Below are 15,497 nucleotides of genomic sequence, written 5' to 3'. Positions count from 1 at the left end.
GATGTGTGAAAACTTTCTTAAACTTAATGGCACCAAAATAACATTTCTCATTATCAGCTCAAAGCATCAGAAATCTAAATTTCCATCATTAATAATAATATCATCGGTGATTCACAAATTCCACCTTCTTGTGATGCACGCAATCTGCATGGGTGCTGGGATCTGGGTGTCATCTTTGACTCTGACATGTCTCATAAATTGCAAGTTTTGTCGTCTCTCAAAGCTGATTATTACAAGACACTGAAGCCAATGCTTGAATAGCCCATGGGATACCAGTACCACTAGCCAAGCCAGAATGAAACAAATCCTATCATAGTACTTTTGCTCCAACAAGGAAACCTCTTCACAAATGTGCTATGTACAAGTAGACATGGGATCGGGCATGGGATACCATTCCTGGCGCACCTGTAAAAAATTGGTGGTGTGTATTTCTCTAAACTTTTAACACTTTGACAAAGGCTTCATCAATCATTCACAACTTTATTCGAATGCCTTTTTACTAGATGTAAGATTACAAAGGGTGAATGGTCCCTGTAGAAAATTCTTATCTATAAGGCACTGCTTATTGCTTTTAGACACTCAAATATTGGGCACACAGTATTGGGCATAATCACATACATATGTATTCAGATACTCTAACACCTCCATAGTTTTATTTTCAAGTAAGAGAGTTAATTCCAAGTGCCCAATAATAATCTCATGAATGTTCACATGCAGATTTTTAAAGGTCTGCAGCTGCTATCTGCAAATATAATTTTGTAATTTGAAATGTTTGAGCATGAGTTTTGTTTGCTTAGTAAGAGTGGGATTAAAAGTTAAACATGACCTAAACAAAAATGTCTGAAATTATTGTATTGCTGTATGTGCTATCTCCTTTTCATAGCCCAGCTATAGAACACCAACAGGGTATTTTATAACCACTCCTAAGAAAACACATGCACATGCTGCAGAAATGATGCTCCTTTATATTATCAATCATTGGGATTGCCTTTTAACCCATACTACTCTATTTGTCTCAATATTTGAGTGCAAATTGTGAGTGCAAACACCACTCTGACCCTCCTTAAATGTATTGTTTGAGTTCATTTTATCACGTCAATGAATTAACATCATTGTTATCAGACGTGTAGCTGTAGGTTATCGGAACAGTGGGGGCACAGCCTTTGCAATGCAACCGGCTATGGGAGGGGATACCAAATTTTCCCCCAGGAAATTTACCTTTCTAACCAGGATATGAGTTACAAACATGCCACTAGCAACATGCATTTAACACTAGGTCTTAGGTAAAGTTTGGGTGTGTAAAATTCAAAAACCTGGGTGTGTAAATTTAAGATTTGTGTACAAAGTATAGACCACGTGTGGGCAAAAACTGGGTGTGTATTTTCAAATTTAAACACAGTCTTCCTACATGGCTGGCTGCATAGTTCATACATGTAAGCCCTTGATTTGATGTAACATTTATATATCAATAGTCCATCACCACACTAGGTACACACAAAATTGTGATTTTTTTTTGACTTAAAATAATTTTGACTTGGACACTCGAGTCACTCGTGTACCGACGATCTGTGATGTACGTACTGATGGTCCATGATTAGGGGAGGAGCACTGGAATTGTTACAATGGACCATATGGAACAGAATAGTTACTGGTTATACAATAAATATTGATTGATCTATATTAGGAAACAGTGAATTCCATTACCCCCAAGTTTCACTGTAGAATACAGGCATACAATACAATTGTGGGAAATCTACCTAGGCCCAAACTCTCCAGACCACCTTGGGGCAATAGTCTGTACAATAATATTTCTATCATGAGCAACTAATAGATTGTATTTGTACTATAATGAGGCCTGGAAACAATGGGGAATTCAGGAATCGCATTCCTAAGGAATTTGGTAATCTAGAGGGAAACTGTGCTTTTTTTTGGATAAAAAAATACATATATAATGGTGGGAAATCCTGATATTTTGGAGGAAATAATTTTTTCCAGGCCTGTGTATAATGCCGCTAACCTCTTGGTCATTTGGGTACATAGCATAAACTGGGAATAATACAATGAAGACACTTGATCACAACCTTGAACTTATCATAATCTTTTAATATAATTCATCACCATTTGTAATAAATATACATTTGTTGAACATGATTACTGATATTATTAAAATTACTGACATTATTTCTGTACATATCATATCCTTATGAACATGGCAGAGTGCCAAATGACAGTTCATCATAATATAAATTGTCCCCCTTTAACATGTGAATTACAATTGGAAACAGATTCCTGTAAGGCCAAAAAAAAATTATGGGCCCGAACGACCCAGATTTTCCATTTTGGGAGGATATTTTTTTATTTGGGCGCCAACATTTATTGATTTTCACTGACAATTTTTGAAAGTATTCAGAACATTTTCAAAATATGTTTGCCAAAGAAATAGAACAAATTAATTCTTGCCAAATGTTCCAAGCTTTTGGTGATATTTGGGTCATTTTAGCCTCTTGGAAAAGCAGTGCTAGACACTGAATGTTGTATGAAATAAATAAAGCTTTAAAAAAATATAGGCCTAATTAATGAATTAATTAACAAAAATAAAAATCCTGACCAAACCTTTCATACTTGAGAAGTCCATCCACCAGTAAAACATGAGGTTTTTTTCATCCCTAATGGTTACATGTTTGTAAAGGGACACACCATTTGATACTCAGGGGGGGGGGGTAGGAAGTTGGAGTCGGGGGAAGAAAAACTTCCTACCCCCACCCTGAGAATCTAATGGTGCGCCCCTAATGTACATATCCCATGAGTAGGGGTTCTCAGATAATGCTTGGTACACATGCCCTTTCCAGAAACCTATTCAAGATTATAAGACAGTTTGATTCTGATAACCCTTACTGAGTCATCACGGGACTAGCATGGATACCAAAACAAAATCCAATTTGCCAGCAAAGTGGTTACATTTTTGGTAACTGGATCACACACCTTTTGGAATTGGTAGTACATGCCATAGACTTTGTGTTTTGATAATTTCGATCGTGGTGCAGAACTCAAAAGTGTGATCCAGTTGGCATAGTGATAATCGGATTACACATCACTTCACTTGACACCATTTTGAAGAGACTGTTTCCTTATATATCGGGGGAAAATATCATTTTATGTCTCAAAGCTTGCACAGATCTAGAAATCAAGTGAAGAGTGCTATTTCCCCCCCCACTCAAACTAATCAGAATAAGTTACATGACTACTTCTAATGCGCACAACATTTTCGATAATTGAAAGTGTCATTTTAGAAGTTCACAACATATTTTCCAACAAATGCTTCAAACATTTTGACCTACGTTTTTGTGAAAAGAAATGCGCACTGCAAGATGAATGTGGCAGCTTTGAGTGTGTGGCAGCTTTGAGACATACTTCTTTTAAGCCTTAACTTACATCACATGTAGGTAATTTACTCTACTTCAAAAGGGATATTTGATGGCTACAAAACATAAAAGTTTGATCTTAAAAGTGGATGGTCTATGGAAACTGAACATCCCTTGGTGAACAAGACTCATATTCAATAAGGAGTCTTGTCAAGAACCACTGCAGTCCCACCCAAACCTTTTCTAACTGACAGCCTAATGTTAATAACCCCAATAGAAACTCTCTCTGATTAATACCCAGGGGGCCACTCAAGTTCCACAGTGTACACATCCATTACCAAAGATTTTCAAAACATACCCTTTAAAAACAGGATTTTTCCTTTTGAGCAAAATACACCCCTTAACAGGAATTTAACTCGGTTGTGCAACAAATTTTCCCCCTAAACCAGTGAGATTGTACGGAAAGATACCCTTAGGAGTATTTGTTCGAAAAGATATCACCCTTACAGGTTTATGATAAAATAAACCCTAGTACATGTTTTTGTTTATAATTTTCTAATATTTATGTTAGGGTTATGTTCCTTATGCAAAACATGCCATGGAAACTCGCTTTGTGAATAGCGGGATCATTAAAATTCGCATCTTTCTGGGCACTTGTGTATATTTTGAAACTGCAGTTGCTCCCTGTGAATTAATATAAGAGCTAAAACTGTTTGTTTGTATTATTTCTTCTTTAAACTGGGACACAATTACATGTAATCAGTTAAATACCACAATAAATCATCTGTTCATCCTTGAGGTCACCTAAAATACTGTAAAATGGGCTTCTCACTGATACTAGTACCAAAATCTCCAATCTGAATGAAGAAAAAGAGGGCCTTTAAACTGATTACAGACACATTATCTCAATTATCAGTTATCACTTGCTTGTTCATGTAATATGAAAACTATCAACATTTGGTTTAAATTGGATTTGCAGAGACCAAAGGCTGTGAATGTGATACATACCCAATACCATACACCTGTGAGCATTGCTATATTGTTTCATACTGCATACAGGAACAAACAAGGGATATACTCATTTTTATAGTAGATAGCTTTACTGATCATCATTGATAAAATATGCCAACATTACAAAACAGCAAAGTTGGAATTAAACTTACTGTCAATCAAACTCAGAAACAGTTTATGATTTGTCATCATATAGTTTAGTGTTTCACTTTCACACATAAGTTCATCTTCAAAGTTAGGTTTTATGCACAAATCAATTGTAGTCCCGGGGCCGGGATAGCGGGACCTACCGGGGATGTAATTTTGGAAACTGTTACAAACATGTTACAGTCCGGCTTAGTCCCGTGAGGGCGGGCACTATTTCTGTGTACATCCTGGGGTACATCCCTGGCCAAGTCCCGCCCCTAGCCCCGGGCACCATGTTCAAGTCCCCACAAGTGTTTCCCCAAGATACGACCCGCACGGTTGTGAGTACTCTTCTATTACGGCCCGGGTACACTCCCGGTGTAGATCCCTGCCTGTTTCAGAGGCATTACATCCCCGTACACTCCCCACTATGTCCTCGCACTGCTGGGACACATTGAGCTGTTACATCCCGGCCAAGTCCCGGCTCGGACCCGCTATTGCCAGGCCCCTGGAAGGCCAGGACTACAATTGATTTGTGCATTAGTAACTAGAAACTTCTTTTGCTTGGGTGAAGTGTCTGTAATTCCATTTCTCCAGGCACCAGATGAATCAACCTCACTTTGGTCTGTTTTTAAACCTTATCAAAGGCTGTGGTGAGTTTAATGATCGTCACATGCCAAATAGTTGATTAATTTCTGACTTCTATTATAAATACATGTTTGTTGAAGCTCCTAAAATAAAATGGTTAATTCAAACCACGCAATACACACAAAATGCCCTTGTCAGCATGCTACACGCACAGAGGAGCATGCACTGTGCTGAGTATGCTCTGTGCAATACAAAAATACACTCATTAATATGGCAATTACTTGACTATCAACAATAGCATTGATATAACTACTAATGATAATACAGAATGCCTACAAAAGGGATATATACAAGGTATAACAAAAGAAGTTTACCATTAACTTTTGGTTGTTAAGTTGACCAGGTGTGTAGCCAGATATACATGTTGTATGTGGCTGCTAAGGGGCTGTTATTTTCTTCGGGCAGGGAGGGGTCATGATTATGTTGGTGACCAGAGTCAATTTTTATGAACCCCCTCCATCGTGGGCTGAACATTTTGTGGCACCCCCCTCCCCAATTTTAGCCAGAATATTTTTATGACCACCCTTCTGCACGCATACCAGAAACAAATTTTCCCAAAAAAGTCAAGAAATGTGTGCTTGATGGAAAGGTGACCACAGTACGGAAACATTTGTCGTTGTAACTAAAGATGGTGCAAAATGTGTGGTGGAGAGTGTAAATATGCATGTGGGGCAGTCCGGCACCCAAAATGTTTAATAGTCACATGCCCTTACACTCGGTTTCAGAGAAGTATGGCAGCTTGCTCAGATTGATGCGAGCACCCGTTAATGAGGGACATAATGCAGAGCTTTGTTTGTGCCAACCAACGTTTTGATGCGTAATTGGCCAATCAGATTACCGCATCTGTTGTTATGATTGTCAGATGATTGAATCAGCTAATCAGAACCCTACTTCTGTGTTTACACCGTGCACACTCTCAAAATGTAAACAAGTGCTGTTCTTCTTTCACAGAAACTGTAGTAATTTTATAACCTTCCTATTTTTGGTATCTCCCTATTTATGGTGTAAAAAAATTTGACCCTCACTATTCTTTGGTATACAATTTTTATGACCCCAAGTATATTCATGAACCTTTCTGAAGAAAATGACAGCCCATAAATTCACAAAACAGTCGCCTTTAATGTAAAGGTCATTCAGCATGTTTAAGCCAACCTGAAGCATTCAACCTTGTTCACCTCAACCACTTATATTGTCATTATTGGAGGTCAAGCTTCACCTCAGCTTACTTTCACCTTTTGCTCACAAATGTAAAGTCAACTTTCACTTTATAAAACATGCATCAAAAAGGTTTTCCATTGTCTCACTATTCATGCGTTCAATTTGTCACCACCATCAGTTCACAATGATGCCTGATGAAAGCAAAAGCCAAGTTTAACCTTGATCATATGAATGCTTTTAATAGTTCAAGCTGCTCCTAGTAGCTCATTTGACAAATCCAAACTTAATCAAAGCTGTCTCCAAGAAGAAGAAGAAGAAAGTGGTGAAGCTTGGTGTGGCTTTAGGAAAGTAGCTCCAAGTTTTGTGGGATAGCAACCCCTGTAAATGTATTCCTTATTTTTAAGATGCCGGCTTTTGTAACAGTATCCACATCCAGTTTTGAAGCAAGTGTGAAGTGTACGTGCTGTGGACAGAACAAAAATACAATTATTATTGACATATACCTCTGTGAAATTCCTAAAACACTATTTCCAAATCAATGTGTAAATTGTCAACAAGAAATCAAGGGCTCAGCAACACAACATCTTAACTCAAAATAGCATACCTGCCAACCCTAAGACCTCACAAATAGGGACAAATGTGAGAAAACAATCTGAAACTAGGCACATTCCTGAATTTTCTATACCTTACTGCAGTCATATTTTTGCAAAAATAGGGACACATGGTAAAATTGCTCTCTTTTATGCTATTTGTTTCTGTAAAAATAGGGACAGTTGGCAGGTATGAAATAACTAGTTTGAGTGTACTGTGTAAATACAAACCATGATGTACATATGATTTTGTGTCCATTAAAAGTAGGCACTGACAGCTTAATTTTCATATCATTATCAAAATCTCATTTTCACCACAAATGGAGTTAAGATACTGTGGCGCTTTAATTGGGGGGTGCCACCCCAGCCCCACCTTTCCTTGGTTCCGGAAAACTGATTTTGCTTCTAGTTATTTGTATTAACTGCAATCCACAAAATTACCAAGTGTTAATTATGGTATTTACCTATATAATTCCACGTTTTACCCCTGTCCGTATGTACACCATGCTTGCACTCATCGTGAACTTGGGATGTAATATTTTGCACACAAGAGAAAAAAGCCATATCCCAGTAAGGGCCAAAATTTATCTCAGTTTTGATAAGCAACCATGGCAATCAGAGACATGCAGTGGCATAGCTAGGGGGCAGGGGTGACACATGCCCTGGGCGCCAGGTTTTGAAATGATGATAGATTAAAAAAGGTGTCAAAACTGATGAAAATATAAACTTTCTCAAATTACATAAACCAAATGAAATACCGGTACCTGTTATTAATGTTTCTTTTTGTAGTGTATCTATTGAGGTACAAGCTGTGAAAAGTTTGTATCCTTGCCCTGGGCACCACAACCCCATACATGTAGCTACGCCACTGGACATGCAACATAAAAAGAAATATATACTGGAATAACTGTTCTTACCTACAATGGCTTTCTAGTGTCAGTGGTGTGTGCCATTCATGGTCTTGTTTGATCACATCTAAACCTGTTCTGCCCCACTGTAAAAATCATCCATTCTACATAGTTTTGCAAACTATTTATGTCTTCTCCATATCCAGTATACTTGAAACACATTGACCACTGCCATATGCCTGGAGTAAGCTCTGCCATCTGGAAGTAGTAAAACAGTAAAACAATTCTGTATAATTATAACACTTACTGCCAAAACTGTGGGCTGTCATTTTCTTCGGAAGGGGGACTCAAATATACGGGGTCAAAAATTTTAGCCTTTTTAGGGGGGTAAGGTGTATTGGTAGTGGTGGTCATAAAATTTTGTTGCCGAGATAGAGGGGGTCGCAATTGTATTGATGCCGACTTTTTTTTAAATGTGGGGCCCCCATTTCCAAAGAAAATGACAGGCCCCTAAAAGATTGAATGGAAGTTTAAAATGTTCCTCAAATTTATTTAGCTGCCAAGGTCATACAAGTAGCCCACTGTATTCACCATAATTAGTTCCCTCCCTAATAACCACACCTAAAGAAACTTTTGAATGACAACCGTACAACTAAATTGATCAAATGTGACCGTCCACGGCGAATGAGCCGTAAATTCCTCCCCCGGTCAATTTTGTTTTATTTCGTGTTTAAAAAATAAACATCATAAACTTAAAAATGGTATATCATTTGACTTCAAACGATATCCAGAAGCGGGGTTATGGTTTGTTAAACTTTGCTCCTTCAACAAAATTATAGCTTTTACGTTTTTACAAGTGTCTCTTTTTCCACATTGCTGGCAATATATATCAAACAGTCATAATTGGAGGTCATTTCAAATCATCCCCAAGTCAACGAGGTTTAAGAAAGTTCTCTCATTGTTAATTGGTGGTTATGCATACCTGTACAAAATACAATGCCTGGTAACCCACCACTTGAACAGGATTTAGCAAAAGCAAACAAAGACCAGAGCTATTAAAAGTTCTATAGCCGGCCATCTAAGGTAGAAGCTTATTATCCACTTCAACAATAGGATTATTGATTAGTTTTTGACTATCAAAATAAGACGGATGTCGGGCCAGCTTAAGTTATCGATGAATACGACCTTCGTACACATTTTACACCGTAACACAGAATACAATTTAGGGAATTTACGGCTCGTTTGTGCTGCCGGGTCACAAATGTGTGAATAAAATCACCTTCTAAACAGTGGTGGCACTAGGGGGGACATAGGGCACTTTCCCAAAATATATTTTTCTTGCCCCTCCCTCCACTTTTAACTCCAAATATTCCAAACATTTTCCACTTTTTGTGGTAATTTTGTGCAAACTTTGTTGATTTTGATTTAATAGTGATTTGATTTGGATGAATTGTATATTGTAGAGCAAATTGCCTAGTTTGAAATAGTTGAAGTGCAATTTTAACAACATTTTTTATGTGATCGCCTGTCGTTATCAGCTGTGTTTACTTCTGAACATCCATTGCTTTACACTGTGTCATGCTTCATCATTTGATTGCCTTGAGTAACTTGCAATGGATCGCTATTATCACAATGGTAATTTTTTCCCAGGATTTCATTTGGCTGTTCCATCCCCAAGGTTCTAATTCTGTAAAGGTTCATCCCTCAGAAGGTCCCTCCTTTCCTCCAGCACTGTTGGAAAAGACCGAAAACTACTAACAATGCTAATTTTACATTCCCCCCCCCATCAATTCATGAAAATGTTATTCTCTCAGTCGATGTTGTTCCATCCAGTGCTCTACCCCATTTCTCAGTCTGTCAAAGGGACACCTTGTGAATTCCCTATTGGTTTGTACAGGGCCTTTCAGTTCAATTTTCTCCATGTAAAAAGCTCCAATTTGCTCAAATTGTAAATATTAGGAATTTATTCCCTGATATTAGAAATCAAACTGTTTGAATTGTTTTACCAAGAGGTACTACATGTAGTTATTTTGTGACATGTTTTGTGATTCCCCCATTGGGTACAACATAGTTATCCATGTCCAACTTAGTTTCGTCAGCACAGACTGTATTATCATACTGACATTTTTTTTTATAGAATACCGATACTCTACTAGTCTTCACTAAATCACTAGTTGGACTATGAGCAGTCATGAAACACGTAGCGGAAGAGCATCGGACAAAGTGTCATAACAATGCAAAAACTGTCCCACAATGCATTGCAAACTTCCAATGCTGATTGGGCTTATTGTAAAATGTACACAATAAATTCCCACTGGTGGACCATTGACACCCATATGATAAAGGCCCGGATCAAGGCCTGACGGTGGGATATTTCTCACTTAGATCCATTCTTCCCATTGGTTGCTTAATTGGCGATATTTAGCTGTTCCATCTCACCCCTCGGACACGAAGGGACGATGACCTTAGTCTTTCAGCTTACATGAATGGGAATTAAACCAGATTTTCCCTTGTTTTCCGAATTTCTCCATTCAGTGATTTGCTCATCCAGACGATCGTAAAAAAATCTTAATTCAGATTTTGGTACCTTTGTTAATTGTCATAGATAAAAATGTAAACATAGCCTGCGAGTGGTTCAGCCGAAAGCCATGTATTTTAAGACAATATATATACATTTTACACGGATCTGTAATTCTAAATTATAGCGACATGTATTTGAATGGGGCTTCCACAGCCTTCCAGCAATGCCGTTTTCTTCATTTTTTGCCAAATTTGTCATTTCAAAATACCACATGATAAGGGGCTGGCATTTTCTTCGGAAGGGGGGTCCCAAATATGTCGGTGACCAGAGTCAATTTTTTATGACCCCCTATCGCGGGCAAATTTTTTTATGACCCCCCCCTATCGCGGGTGGAAAATGGTTATGCCCCCCCCTTCCAACTACACAGACTCAAGAAAAATTATTTGTCGCTGGAACTATGACACAGAAAAAGTGTAATGGAGCCCGTTCAAGAAAATGCCAGCCCCTAATTTGAATGACTTATCCTTGACTTTTAAGCAATTTATAAATCATTTTCATTTTTGTAAACGCTCGGATCACTGAATGGGTCTTTAACAACATTTCCCTCTCCTGGTTCAACAAAAAAAAATTGTGTTCCCCCTCAAGATCCCCAAAAAATTTTGGGTACCTCGATCCTCAAAATGACCATCCCCCCTGTCGTAAATAACGATCGCTCCCTATAAGTAGGTATGAGAGGCAAACCTTAGTTAACACATTTGCTTGTCAGCCAAATTCGCCTAGACCAGGGCCCAAACACAATAGATATTTACTTAGAAATGTAAAAGAACAGCTAGGTCAAGGAAACCTACATAAATATGTTGTCTATACTTCACTTGACCCAAATGATTTTTATGGTGATGAGACACTCACACATGTAATTTTAGAGGGATTTTGATAGCAGTTCCACATAGAAAAGCTGCTATCATCATGAGACTAAGATCTAGAAACACCACAGAAATGCTGTTTTGTTAGCTGAATCCCCGGCTGAATCTTTTTGATGAAAGTCAATCTTTGACAATATGTAACTTTGCTACGGAAAGTGCACGGTTCGATTTAGAGGGGTTTTACATGCACAAATGCATGTAACTTTGGCTCTGTGCATGTAGAATTTTGCCTGTGCATGCAAAATTTTGTGTTATTTGGCCCATTTTGAGGGAAAAATCGGAGTTGTGCATGTACATTTTATTTTCTAAATCGAACCCTGGGAAAGTGCTATGACAAAAGGTTTCAGTTTTGGCTTTCTTTACTCAATGGCTTTAAAGGGCATTTTGTGATCCACAGCCTCATCCCCCCACTTTTCTCAAAAAAAGTTGAGATTTTTTATATCACTGGAAACCTCTGGCTTATACATAATGTTTATGTACAAAATATTTCTTGCAGATTAATTCGTTTTGCAAAGATATCATGAAATTTGAATTTCGTTCTGGTGCACCAGAACGAAATTACAACGCAATGTCTATGGAGCAGTGTAATACACATAATCATGCATAACTCGCAAACGCAAAATCGTAATCAACTGAAATTTTGGGAATAGGCTTTTTTCGTGGATATGTACTGAAAAATGCCATAAAAAGAGGATGCTAGGATCACGAAACACTCCTTTAATTTGATATATAAAATGATGCAGTTTGATGGCAAATTTTAATTCACCTTTCATACCTACTACATCATACATGTATAATTAGCATGCTATGATGCTATAAATACATGTACTATAAGTTATAGGTATGCTAGGTGAATTCAAATTTGCCATCAAACTGCATCATTTTATATATCAAATTAAAGCCCTTGAGTAAACAAAGCCAAAACTGAAACCCTTTTTCATAGCACTTTCCGTAGTAAAATTACATCTTGTCAAAGATTGACTTTCATCAAAAAGATTCAGTTAGCAAAATTCCCCAAAACGGCATTTCGGGGTGTTTCTAGATCTTAGTCATGGAAGTCTTATGCTGGTTTCATACTACCTTGCCGCTGAGCGGGCATGCGCCGCAGCATTGCAGACAAACGGACACAATAAAGGCTTGTCATTGGTTGAAACGTCCTGCGGCAAGCGGCAGGAAAGTATGCTGGAGGCTTTAGTCTCAGTTATAGCAGCTTTTTTTAATGGAACTGCTATCAAAATTCCTCTAAAATTCCATGTGCGATTGTCTTATCACCATAAGTATAGAAAACATATTTATGTAGGTTTCCTCCTCGGCCAGTTGTTTTAAATTTCTATGTAAATTTGCATTGACATTTTCGGCGAATTTGGCTGACTAGCTTAGTCGGGATTATGCACTTTCAGTTTCCCACGCGCTTGAACGGGAATTGGATTGCGATTTTTCGATGTCTAGTGAGCAAATTTCTTCAATATTTTGAGAAAATGGTGTCAAATTTTCTATTCTATATTGTTTGGTAATAATGTCTTTTGCCAATAGTATGTTTAAAGTTGTAATTTTGTGTTTTTGATCGCAGAGATCGGATATTTTCGTTCTCGATTCGAATTCTGAACCCTTCGCAAGGGTGCCGATTTCGGCAGAACTTTGACGATAATTTTGCCTTTTTGGACACTAAAATGCATTCGATCCTTAATTTTGTTTCAACCGAGTCTTAAATTAGCAAGCACAATAATGTTGGTACCACTTTTATATACATTGATGAAATTTTGAAGATTTTTTTCAAGTTTCTAACCGGGCTAAATCGTTAAGTGTGTATTTCCCATTGACATCCAAAATGGCATAAGCCAGTCCTCAATATACATAGGTACGGCGTATATAGGACTGGCAAGCGAGTCTAGACTAGCTAGGTTTGCCTGGGATACCTACTATACATTGTATATAAGCTTAACTGAAAACACGTCACACTTTGATATTTGTAGAAGTACTTACTTCAAAAGGATATAGGCCTAGCTGCTAAAGACGCCTCTTTCTTTCTCCGTGATCGAAAAGTAATATTGATGGATGAATTTCACTAGAATTTAGACGGAATAGCCGATGATGCTTTACGGGTATCAGACAGCCACAGCACTGCTGAATTTTTGCTTATAGTCTCTACATCAGCGACAAGCAGAGGGAGCATGAGGGAGCGTAACCAAACTGGTTGCAGAGGAGACTATGTATAGAAAGCCAATGCTGCCATAAATTTCGTTTTTAATTGAAAGAGATGAAATTCCCTCAAATTCGCATTTCAAAAGGAAATTTATAATTTTATCTGGCTGACCTGATAGTTTATGATCCACTTAAACAAAATAAGGCAAAAAATGTTTTTGGAAAAATTATTGGAGGGGTCTTGGACCTAGCCCATTCTACTTCCCTTAAGGGGACTGATTTAAATCGAGGAGATTAGTGGCGTCATTTTTCGTTTGTTGCACATTTTGGAAGTGTATCTACACCTCCAACGTTTCATTTATGGATTTTCAGATTCTGAGTACAAAAACACTATTTTTTTCCAATAAGCATGATTTCCGATAGTTCCACTGGGTTTCATTTGTGTGTACCGCGATCTCTGTCGTTGCTATGAGCTAGCAGATGACAAATGGCTATTCACGGTACAATATTAGTATTATCTTGCATAATACGGAGATTAACACCTGGTTTATTTTCAATGAAAATTATTTGTTGTACTTCATGAACTATAGTTAATTATGTGCTATATTGTTTTTCTAACCAGCATTCGTGACATTTGTATTTTGCATGCAGGTCTTTGTATGAGTGTTAAATTGCTCCTTGTAATTGTACTATTAAAACTTCTGAATTTCAGATGGATAAAAATATATGCCACAAAAATTACTGCTATAGTACAGGTGAATAAACTTTAGTTTCAAGGCCAATCTATTGGCCAACATTTTTTGTATTGCTACAAAAATAACTAGGGCTACTGTGATTCAAGAGCCACGAATACAGACGGTGGGGGGGCACTCAACTTTGGAAGTGACGGGTATGTGCCTACCGGGGTCGCGAAGTAGGCCTAGGGGCTATTGGTAACAAAGCATTATTTTAAAAAGGGGGTCATTGGGTACAAACAAAATAAAAAAGGGGTCATTGGGTATAATATTTTGAAAAAGGGGGTCATTGAGTATAAGATTTCAAAAAAGGGTCATCGGGTAGCAAATTTTGAAAAAATTGAGCAAAATTGTAAAAGTTTCGGCATAATTTTGTAAAAATCGAGCAAAATTTGAAAGTTTCGGTATTATTTTGTTGCATTTTGATGATGCTATTCTAGGAAATCTAGAAAAAAGGGGGTCATTTGCTAGCCGCAACCAAAAAAGGGCGTCATTGGGTAGCAGCAACTAAAAAAAAGGGGGTCATCGGGTATGACTTTTAAAAAAAGGGGTCATCGGGTAGAGTCGACTTCAAAGAGGGGCCTATTGACAGGCACATACCGTCACTTCCAAAGTTGAGTGCCCCCCCGGGATTTGATACCAAGAGGTATTCACCATTGTTGCACCATCAGTTGAAACTACATGTAGCATTCACAATAATCCGGGTCCAAGATGAAATATGATTCAACATTATTTCAACATTGAATTGTCTGAAAGCATCAAAATTGTACATTAGCATTCCCCCTTATACAATGACGTGGAGGGGTGGTGCACGCGCGTACGTACCCATAAACTCTTGAACAATTGTGCGAAATTGCCACTTTTAGAAATTGCAGCTCGATACGTCAAAGCATGATGAAACGCCACAGCGCACAGCCGGACACATAAGATGAAATGCGATTTACCATAATTTTCCAAATGCATTATGGGAAAGCTTGGAAATGTGCATTAGGCTTCTATTCCCCATGTAAAGCTTTAATAGGTATCGAGTTTGGTGGTCAAGTTTGGTGGTTTGGAGTAGCATTTTTTAAGATTGTCACAAAATCATCTCTAATAAACCCCTATATGACCCTTGGCACTTATCTATGTGTAACTTATATTAAGCTTGGGTCAGTGCTTCTTGTGACCAAGTTTGATATAAAATTGGATTAATTTAGCCCATATTTATTGGTCGAGCTATGAGTTTTAAAATATTGGACGAGCATCTCATAAAAAAAAAGTGCGTGAGATGAAATGCAACATCAAATATACAAGCCTATTTACATATTTACATATTTTCCTAAGACCTTACACAAGTGATCATGCTCAAATATAAAACTAGAGAGTTTGGTCATTGATATGCACCATCAATTTTGAACCTGTGATCAATATTGCTAGGCAAAAATTCACAGCAAA

This window comes from Amphiura filiformis, chromosome 2, assembly GCF_039555335.1.
Source record: "Amphiura filiformis chromosome 2, Afil_fr2py, whole genome shotgun sequence".
Lineage (NCBI taxonomy): Eukaryota > Metazoa > Echinodermata > Ophiuroidea > Amphilepidida > Amphiuridae > Amphiura > Amphiura filiformis.
The sequence above is the reverse complement of the archived record's forward strand: the minus strand, read 5'-3'. Positions refer to the sequence as shown.